The sequence below is a fragment of the Aythya ferina genome (assembly GCF_964211825.1).
Source record: "Aythya ferina genome assembly, contig: HAP1_SCAFFOLD_86, whole genome shotgun sequence".
Lineage (NCBI taxonomy): Eukaryota > Metazoa > Chordata > Aves > Anseriformes > Anatidae > Aythya > Aythya ferina.
The window spans coordinates 262,439-273,560 of record NW_028181429.1 but is presented as its reverse complement, the minus strand read 5'-3'; the positions used below and the strand labels follow the sequence as shown (position 1 = coordinate 273,560).

Sequence of the window (11,122 nt, the reverse complement as noted above, 5' to 3'; positions counted from 1 at the left end):
AACTGTGTTGGCATTTGGACTGGCTTTTTAGAATGAAACCAGGGCTTTCAGCAAATAATCCCATAAGAGACATTTGAGAGTCAGCAGAAGTAAAAGCACTGCCTCTGCTTCTTGCAAAATCCTAACAGTGCAGCCCTAAAAACAAAGTTGAACCTTCCCCAAAACGCTGAGAAGTACAAACACTGAGAAGTTACAGACACACACGGATCAGCACTACTTTACCTTCTGTGGGTCAACGGGCTTTGCAAATTCCCTGAAACGTCTGTCAGTGGCAAGTCTGTGAGTAACGTCCCTCAAGAAAATTCTAAGGTCACGCAAGGTATCCTCCTCTTCCTCCTCCAGCATCCCTACTTTTGTGGGGATCACTCTTGTGGCTTCTGAGGCTCAGCTGGTGGTGCTACAGGCACGACTTCCAATGTCCAATCAACTTCAATTCATCAGGAAAAATTGGCCAATTTACAGTACTCAAATACAAGCATATGACAAATTACTGACAGAAAATGACCACCAAAGCAAAGCCCAAAGAGCTAGTAACTTTGATAGGAAAGTTTTAGATGTACTTCTCATATCCTCCTCACCTCTTTTGTTTACAGGAGGCTTAGCCACTTCATTTAGAATTAGGTCCTCAGAAAAAGGCTGCTCTCTCTGCCCTACCAGGCAACTCAATATTGCACACTTCTCCAAATTCCGTATTAAATAATTTTTGGATCTAAAGCAGAAGGAGGAGAGACATTTCAGATTTAAGGCCACAAAAAACTCATCTTCTATTCCAAAAAGACGAGTACCTTTTCAAATTAATAATAACCTGAAGAACACAAACTGAAAAAAGTTATCTTCCTGGCCTTAAAAGGCTACATTTTCACAGGTTGGCACGGCAAATTCAAATATCACCTTTAAGAATCACCTGTAGAATTAAAGCTCGCTGAAGGGATTGTACGCTACACTGGTAAAGTAATGGCTTTCACCACATCCAACAGCGCTTCCTTTGTATTTACTTGCCTTGCTGCAGCCTTTACTTAGAACCTTTATGGCTATCGAGGGAAGAGACAGGCTTCAGCAGACAAGTGAGGGCTTTTTGCTGAGTTTTTATTTCTCTCCCAAAAGGTGTCTGAAGTAGCTAGTACCTCTACGTCTTCCTCCATTTTCAAGTTCTAGTATTAAAAGGTAGGTGAGGAATTTCACTACTTATTTTAGAAGGAATTTACAGCCTGTACAAAAACTTCTGTGGGAACTCAAGCACTTTCAAAGCAGTTGATAATAAACACGTCTAGGTAAGACCCGTTCTCTTCCCCCAGTGACTGAGACCAAATCATCAGAATGACAACAGCGTGGTCCTGTTTTGGGCACCTTCCCTTAATGTAAACTCTCAGAAGTCAATGAAGTTCTGCACGTACTTTTACTACAGTTTATTTAGGATTACAACTAGAATTCAATTCCAAAGTTACTTTAGCAGAAATTGGAACTCAGCTTTCCAGCTTGGAAAGCTTTGGCCTATATGAAGAAAGAAACTGATTTACTTATTTTTTTTTAATCAAAGTGTTTCAATTCTCTACTAAATTGCATTATTAGCAGTTTACCCAACATAGCATGGAATGGCAGACTGTCAGAAGAAATCTCTTCAGTAAAAACATCCTCTTGTCATTTCAAGCACTTCATATTCTTGACTGAACCACTTTGTAGCCACCAGAATTATTGTATTAATTTATTATTTGCATGTGTGAGAAGGGGGTGAAAGTCACTTGCTTGACTCAGGAAAAACCTTAAGCAGATGCTTTCACAGTATTCTTTTTCTCTAAGCAAATTTTAAGTGATTTGTTAGGGTGTCTGAGTAAAACAGTATGCATTTAAGAAAGCACACCAGTTTGATGTTGAAAGCATTCATAAATTACAAGACACTGAAGAAATAGTAAGGAAAGTATTGACAAATACCTCTTCTGGGAGATCTGAGTGACGTACATCAGACGGAGCAAGCAGCAAAACTGGCAAAAGTGCTGGAATGTTAAGTAGTAGAGTTAGAACAGTAAGTTTCAAGGCAGGTCCAGCGTTGTCCCACCATAAATGGATATCTGGGACATAAATTGTGCTTGGTGCTGTCTTCTGAGCATTTCGGATCAGCTAGTGAAATGGAAAGCTTGCGTAAGAAAACTAAAACACGTACAAGAACCTCTTAATACATAGCTACATAGCCATCTGACTGCCCCATGAAATGAAACTACGTGAACAGAGTGGCAAGCATCCTTTCACATAAGGAATTTCTCTGTGCACCCTTTCAGATTATCAGTATTCGGAGAACTCTAGTCAGAAGATGGGAAGGATATATTCAGGCAGTGGCTAGAAACCGTAGCTATATGGCCACAGCCACAATCATCGCATAACAAAGAAAGGAAATGTCCCTCTTAAGGGACACATCAGTATTCAGTCGTGTAACATGTCTGTCCTTACTTGTATGACTCTCAAACGTTTCCACTAAAGGTAAAAATATTTTAAGGTAGTGATGCCAAACAAGAAAATGGATTTCCTGCCTAAAAGTAAAAACACCAAATCTGGTCATTTTTTCTAGTTAAAACCACATCACCGTGCAAATGAAGTGTTTTCTGAATGTTAATGCTTTTAGTGCACATACTGCAACAGCACAAGTTGTGCATGTCCGTGCGAAAACAAAATAAACAGAAGCCCCAAACCTTGGTTGCCTTACTAATATAATCTAGAAGAAGGCTACAAAAAGTAGCCGACATGCAGTCTGATACAGAGCCATCTACTGGGAGCACACAGTCCTAGGAGGCAATGAGAACTACTTTCTGGATCCCAGTGAAATGAGCAGCATTTCTTTCCACAAAGAGATGTTTATTAGCAACACCGCCCAGCTTCCTGAGCTGCTAGCAACAGCCTCACTGTAAAATTGGGTATGGAAAATGTCGACATGTACAACATCCAGATTGTTTGTGGTGCTGTCTAAATGAAAAGGGGATTTTCAGACAGAAGCAAACATCCCAGCACATTAAAACAAGGCCACCTCCATTACCAATGAATTTTGCTCACCTTACTTGCAACTCGATTGATCCTTTACATACAGTCAGTGAATCCGATGAGAAGAAAAAGAAAAAAGGTACCTGTCCGCAGATTTCTTCTGGCGGTGCAACGTTTGTAAGCAGAACAGAAAGGTCCAGGGTGTGAACAGAAAACTTCTCCAAAGCGTGCAACACCACGGGTGCCACGTAAGAAACCTGGCCATACCCTTCTTTTCCTGCTATTAGCAGACGGGGCTGGCATGATGTTGGTTCGCAGAAAGCACTCCTAGAACAAGAGTTCAGAAAACAAGTTTATAAATGAGGTGCTGAATAGACACACAGATGTTCCAAGTAATTTTCCTATAGACTTTCTTTTCCCTCCCCAAATAATCCAAATGGCAGCGGTACATTAAATACATGTAAGATTTCCAGTTAAGTTATTCAGTCATTCCAATTGTTTCACCTTCTTCCCTTTGTTTCATCTTCTCCCCTTGTTTTTCCTATTCTTAACTAAACCAAGACTGCAAATTAATATCCCTGCAATCTTGCTTTACTACTAGGAAATAAATTGGTGAGGAGCATTTGTTTCCCCACTACAATCAGGCTGTACCTCTGCTGGCTTAAATCAAAGATGCTAGAGACTTAGCCTTGCTCTAAAGCACAGAAAATCTTCTGGACAGCACAGCAATAGAAACGGAGAAAAATGACTGATCCAGCTGTGACAACATGATCTAACTTTCCAACTGTGGGCTTGCATGACTTCCATACTAAAATAGCACAAGATTAACACAACTTGGTGGCTTAACAAATAAAGACACCATTCACATTTTTCTCAAGGTGTTTTAACAAGCCATTTCTCAGTTTTCTTTCTGCTACATAATTCACTACTGGTTTAACAATCCTGGAAAACAGAAGGGCAAAAGGTGGCAACACAAACCCATAAAGTTGGGGTATTTTTAGCTAAAAGGACAGACAGCACATTTATGTGGTCTTGAGTCTTTCAAAGAATGCCATGGATTAAGTCAACGTGTTCTGGTAGTCTACGGATCACTTTGGCTTACGAAGAGAAGCCTGGGCTTTTCAATTTGGTCATTCAGAGCAACTTCATTACAACTTTAGTCCCTCCACCCTTTCTTCTTGTGAATACCAAGCACCCCTTCAACACACAAACTTGATGTTGCCCCTTCGTCTACCACCCCTCGCACTTTTAACAGCTGGAACTGTTCACAAAGACTCGGCAGACCTGAGAATTTAAACGTAACAGGGATCTATCTTTCTTTACCTGCTGAAACAGAGGCATTTTTTCTCTGGTCCGTCAGGCATTCCATCTTTTAATTCATCTCCAGAAACCAAGGATGCATCGTCATCACTGTCAAACATATCATCTTGTAAAATCGGATTGAAATGCTCTGAAAGGCAAAAGAGGTTTGTTAACTTTCCTGAATAGCCTTTGTCTCTTTCTCTTCCATTAATACAGCTTCTAAATCAGTGCCAAAACCCTTTCTTCATTTGAGAGCACACACTGAAAGCTATTTCCTAGAGTTCAGCCCACCACAGATCTAAGGAGATGGCACAAGGCCCTACAAAGCTCTACTAAGTACCACTGATGTGTACGTGTAAGGTACGCTACTCTTGGTGATTTTTTTCTCCACCTTAGAATAAAGGAGATTACAAACACTTTCTGCAGTTGCTTAATAGCTAAAAAAGAAACAAACAAGACCATTTCTTTCTGGAGGAGGTTCCCACAATGAAAGCATGGGGATAAAGGATGTGATGGCCACAGAATTCCATTCATCTAGTAAGTATCAATGCTAATTGATCTCACGTGTATAGTACGATCCACAAACATTTAAATTAGGAGACTGGTTAAAAAGGACGATAGCTAAAACAATATTTAGCTTAGACCAGTTATACTTGTATCCTGGTTCTGACATTCTTAAGAAAGGAATTAGAAACATTGACCTAGAAATGCTTCCCCTCCAAAGATCTGAGTTTTGATTTTTTAAAGAAAAATAGGTGCCTTATACTTCAAACCTCAAGTCAACCTCTACAAATGCTAATTATCTTAGCTGCCCTCAGAAGCAGGATGCTTCAGTAGAGAACGCATCATCCTTTACTGTGTATTGAGTCATTCAGAGCTTCCATTTGGCATTTCAGTTTTGAATCCACAATAAAACCTATGTGTTATATTCCAGACTTGCCCAAAAAAAAGACACGCACATGGAAATAATAAAATTCTACCACCATTATGTCTGAAAGGTTTAAGTTGATTGCACAAACCACAAGTTTTTGCTTTAGCAGAATTATAAAGAAGTGGATGCTGTGGTTATACCTTGCTGTCGGTCCTCCTTTAGTGCAAGCTGTGCATGCGGGAAGATCTTCTGCACAACTTGTAAAATATTCTCTACTGATCTTTGAAAAAGTGGCTTGAAAATGGGTGAGAGTGCTTGTACGGGCGAAGTCTCGATCCTGTTTGAAGCTGGAACAACCTTCTTCATAGCCATGAAAAAGTCCTTTGCTTTTATTTTAATAGAATTAACGTCTAGTAGCAACTTCTCCCTACTTGCATAAATCTGAGGATAGCATCGGCGTAGAGAGCACAGCGCAGCTTCAGTACATAAAGATTTGATATCTGCACCACAGTATCCTAACAAACAAAAATCAAACGTTACATCAGTCAAGGCCCAGGTTTACAACATGCAACATTTAAAGAATTTGTAATGCCAAAACCAAACAGCTTAACAGGGAATTCAAAGTGCTACCGCTCTGCAGGGAAGTTTCATGTTGCTCACTGCCTGATATCCTGCGCTTATGCAGCTGAAGCAGACTCCTCATCAAAAACTATACTCTTGAGGAAGATGCCCCAGAACCATTTAACGTTCTTAGACAACAAAAGGAACGACAACAAAGAGTAAATAGATGAAAGCATCTCACTCTGATTGCTATGAAGGTGTGCCAGCTGCCTCGTTGACTACTTGTGCAGCAAGGCACAAGAGCATGGGTACTGCCTGGTACAAGCTAAGGTTCTTTACAACTTGGTCACAAGCAAGAATCCGTTTCTGTTTCAGTCTTACCAATGCATTTCTCAGCTAGTTCATCAAGCAACATGTCCGGTGGCTGAGGGGTCCAGTCACGAGTATGAATCTTGACAATTTCTTTTCTAGCCTGGAAGCAAAATCATTGCATTTTAGCTTGTCCCAAGTTTTCCTTAAAAATACCAACAAGAAACAAACAAACCAAAAAGCAAACAAACAAACAACAAAAAACAAAACAGTCCTCCCTCAAAACCCCTCATCTATTAATACGCTTTTCTTACTTGCTCAACTTTCAAGTATTTTACAGTTATTTAATATACACTCTGCATTGTCAACCAGGAAATTGAATATTTCTTATTTGTTATACTGAACTTTTTCTAGGAACCTACAGTGAAAGAAAAGGCATTTATAGCTTCAATAACAAGTTTCCAAACTACGAGACCTAAGGACCCAGAGGAAAATACTGTAATGAAAAATTTATCCAGAAACATTTCTTTGCTGTCCAAAAAACTTCTCTAAAACTTAGCAAGCTTTCATTGGGACAGTCTCATTACTTCATCACATTTGATTTTCAGTCAGTAAATTCACAGAAAGCACTTCTGGCACAATGCTTCCAATTGCTACAATTACTATAAAGAAGAAAAGAATTATGACTCAAACTACTACCACCGAGCAGGGGCACAATCAAATGCAAACACATCCCCTATTCATTCATAAGCGAAGGATTGAGACCAAAAACACAACTTCATGATGAAAACACCCAAGTGGACTAAATAATAAAGCAAACAGGTACAACTTGGGGAATGAAAGGTTTGATTATAGAACTAACTACTTGGTGGTATCATCCTGACCATATATATCCAGTACCAGATTTGCCCTCCATGGAACAATGCAGTGTCTCCACATATCACTCGTTTGTTCAAGTTGTCAATTATTTTTTTCCTATAAAGTTGGACTTTGCCATGGTAGCACTAACGTTGAATTTAAGTTCTCACCTCTTTATTTGGCAAGTTGAAGAAGAACTCTCTGCCAAAGCGTCCTGGTCTTTGTAAAGCAGGATCTATAGAATCCAGTCTGTTGGTAGCTCCGATTACCACGATCTCCCCTCTGTTATCTATGCCATCCATAAACATCTGAAGAGTTGAAACAATGGAAATAATAGAAAAATATAAGTTTTACTTACTGGTTCAGTACATTTTGTTACATTCCACATGACTTTCTTGATGCTGGAACTACCTTCTTCCTAGTGGTCATTCAAAACTGGGAAAAAAATAGTCTACCAAGTCGGGGTTTTTTTTGATTTGATAATAAATCTGCAGAATGTTAAGTCATCAAGCACTTCAAGACTGTTTGAAATAATCTCTACGTTAATATAAAAGGAGTACCGCACACTTCTGCTCAGGAAGAAAATCACGGAAAATGTCAACTTTGATTTTAGATGTTGAATTTGTTGCAGTGAGATCTTCCTCATCGCATGATTCTATTTGGATTTAAACCATATTATCTATGGAGAGACCAAGATTAGGACAAGAACAGCACAGAGTTCAGCATGAAGCCAATCAGGAGTTCAAGTTTGTATTCTTTGTATTCAACTTTACCCTTCTCTTGCTCGAAGGATCTGCTTTTTGAGTCTCCTTCTCTTCACTAGGAGCATGTTCCCTCTTGCTTCGGTAATGCTTTTTCTCAGTGGTTTTAGTCTCGTCCTTTGTATCTTGGCATCTCTCTGTAACAGCTGAGGAGGAAAGGTTTTTAGAGCTACATTCAGTGTCAGACTTGAGAGAGGAAGTTTGCCGCAATTTCTCACCAGGCTCACAAGACTCTTTGCCGTACAAAACGGTTTCTTTTGAAATGAGGTCACGTTCTTTTGATCTTCTTGGTTTCTCCTTGTCTCCACCGTCATCACATTGGTACTATGCGAGGTATTCATCGTTCCCAGGAGATTTCGGAGGGTCCGCGACACTGCACAAAATAAAATCACATTTCTCACTTCTGCTGAAGGATGTGAATATTAAGAGTAAAACCTTCCAACGTCAAACAAACAAACAAAAACCTCCGGACTACAGGAACCCTCGCAAAGATATGCCATTTAGAAACCTCTCCTGTGATTAGGACACCTTCTTCAGCTCCCAGAGAAAGTGCTTTTGCCCCTCTTGCTTCTGAAGCCATTGCACTAAAAAAGCAAACGCATCTGTCTCCCTCCACATGCTGCTCTGAATAAGAGCCAGAATATTCAAAACCACTCTATTTGTTCTCCCCACATAGCCGAAAAAACACCAGTTTAAAGAGTTTTCTACCTCTCTCCACGAATTTACATTCACATATCCTATGACTGCAAAAATAGAAGGCGGGGCTCAGGAGGAACAGCCAGTGCTGGAAATGAAAAAAAGCAGCCTGTTTCTTCAGAGTCTTAAGCCTATGCTACTAGGAACAAAACAAAACAAAACAAAACAAGAGGAGAGGAGAACAACGGCGGGAAATTTACCTATTCTCCAGGTGTTCAATTGCAAAGCCTCCTCTGGAGGATCAACAGTTGTGAATTCAGTGTGCTTAGGAGAAATCAGATCTACATCTGAACCACAACTATTTCAGTAGTATCACGAACTTCTGTTACTCTGAAGAAGCAGTCAGCACCGTTTCTATGTTAGGAAAGAGCTGAACAGAGTCTGTTATTCACATCAAGTAGTCAGGCAGGTTTCTTCTTCTTCAGGCTGGGTTTCACTAGAACATGACTAGCCTGTAAGCCTCATGGCATCACCTTCCATCTTGACTGCTGAACCTCCTTGCTCCCTACTATCTTCTTTGCCAAGATACAGCTGTCCACATTTACTTTTCCTACTTGGCTGGACTGAATTTAAGAAGATCTTGCATCTAAGAAAGGGAACAAAAGCTGCTGCCCAGCAGCGTCTGGCTCAGGGAGGAGTGAGAAAGCTCTGTGCAGCCCCCAAGGTCCGTGCAGCAGGAGGTGCTCCAGGCTCCCAGCAGCAGTTCCCCTGCGGCCTGTGCAGGGAGAGGCCCCTGGTGGAGCAGGCTGTCCCCCTGCAGCCCATGGGTCCCCCGTGGAGCAGATCTCCACGCTGCAGCCCCCCTGCGGGTGGAGGAGCCCCCGGTGGAGCAGGTGGCTGTGGCCTGGAGGAGGCCGCGGCCTGTGGAGAGCCCCCGCAGGAGCAGGCCCCGGGCTGGACTGGAACAGGCTGTGCTGAGCCTGCTTTGCCCGTGACGCTCCTTGTGGAGTGATCTCCCTGTCCTTCTGGCAGCCCTTGAGCCCTTGCCAGCCTCTTTTCTCCCCTTGGCGTTGGAGGAGGGGCAGGGAGAGAGCGCTTGTGCTGGAGCTCAGCTGCCCAGCTGAGGAAAACCACCACGGCTCTGTCTTGCCGCTGCTGCAGCACGCTGGTAGCAGCCAGCACCGTCTGTTCTTCGAGCCTCAGCAAGCCCACAGCATCTTCCCAGAAGGGATCCCTTTCCTTCACGCCTCCAGAGGCTGAGGGCTTGTGCCCTGTTTTCAAGCGCTTTCTCAGTGCCCCCTTCCCCAGAGAAGGATCCCAGCTGCTTGGCTTCCCTGCCCTCTGCTGCCAGGCTCCCGCAGCTGCTATCCCAGCAGCGCAGCAGCCAGCTGACAATGTGCTCGCCTGGAGGACAGCTGCAATCTTGTCCCATGGCTCGCAGCTCACCCAGGGATGGGGATCACCTGCTTCCTGCTGCTTTTCTCTCTGCTCTCCTTTCCAACAGCCTCCTGTGCCCTGGGATGGCCCTACCTTGGGGTAGGCTGCCTCGCCTTCCTCTTGCTCCTTCCCCTTCTTGGGAGGACTTTCTGCCCTTCCGAAACGAGATGACTTCTGCATGCATTCCTTCCCCTTGTGTGTATTGGTGCCTGAGACAGCAGTGGGGTCGTCCCCGGAGCCAGCTGTAGGGCCTGTGCCAGGCTTGGAGGGGCTGCAGGGAACATGCCAGGGGCTGGAGGGGCTGCAGGGAACATGCCAGGGGCTGGAGGGGCTGGATGTGAAGTACTATCAGTAAAGAATTTCTTTCTAACATATATTAGAAATCTAACTGTTCAGTGTAAAGCTATTACTCCATGTCCTGTCACTTCAGGCCCTGATAAAGACCCCCTCCCCAGCTTTCCTATAGGTTGCCTTTAAGTACAGGAAGGCTCTCAGCCTGGCACACAGTAAAAGTGATGGCAGATCCTTCACTATATTATTTGAATTTCATGTAAATAGAACAGACTATCAACTTACTTAGGAGAAGTAATACAATTTCAGAACTATTCAAAACCAAAGGCATTCCAAACTAAGTTTAAGTTCAGAGGAAATCCAAAGAAAAAACTAATTTTGAAACTAATAATCAGAGACAATAATCTTCTTCAAATGATAGATTTTCCTCCTGTACTGGGTAATATTGGTCTGTCTTTAATGCTCATCCAGACATGGCTTTGACACCGAGTATCTTGCTTTGCCTCTGCATTAAGTCTTCTTCTCATGTGAGGTAAATGTCCTGCTCTTATGGGATGGGCCTAGGAGACACACGCGCTGTGTCTCATGATGCTTGGATATCATCTTAATTCTGGGTGAAGATGAAAGGTCTCACTGCTTCCTGAACAGGGAAGTGGATGTCTGCAGTTAAGAACCCTCTGTCTAATCTAGAAACATGAAGGAAGAAGTTTGCTGGATTGCAAGTGACAGTGAAGAAAGCCACAGGTGACATATCAGACTGATTAAAATGTTATTTAGCTCAGGGCATGGCTAATGAAGTGGAGCTGGAATAGTTTGACGACTGTAATTACGCTCACTATCACTGTTACTTGTTTATAGGATGGTAATGCCTAAAGGTCCCACTGGAGCCTGAAACAAGGTTGTGCTGGGTGCTGCACGTGCATATCTCAGTAGCGCTTTGATAGCTAGTGATACAAACAGACAAAACAGAGATTGAAAGGAGAAACGGGGGGACAGAGATAAGAAGATCTTCCTGCAGGTCATTTAGGGTATGAGCCAGGACTTCAGTGCATCCAGCTCTCTAGTGCTCTGCTGGCCCAGTGAGATGAATGGAAAACATTGCAGCCTTGGAAAAATAGTGCTTCTTCTA

General features: G+C 42.5%; 1 long non-coding RNA gene across 1 annotated transcript; it reads right to left on the bottom strand.

Moving 5' to 3' along the window:
* Positions 1-274: 274 nt before the first annotated feature.
* On the bottom strand, positions 275-1,959 carry LOC311428501. The gene is made up of 3 exons (XR_014687747.1): positions 1,930-1,959; positions 579-709; positions 275-427 (listed from the first exon to the last, which is right to left on the bottom strand). It is a non-coding gene; the product is annotated as an uncharacterized lncRNA (long non-coding RNA).
* Between the last annotated feature and the right edge of the window lie 9,163 nt (positions 1,960-11,122).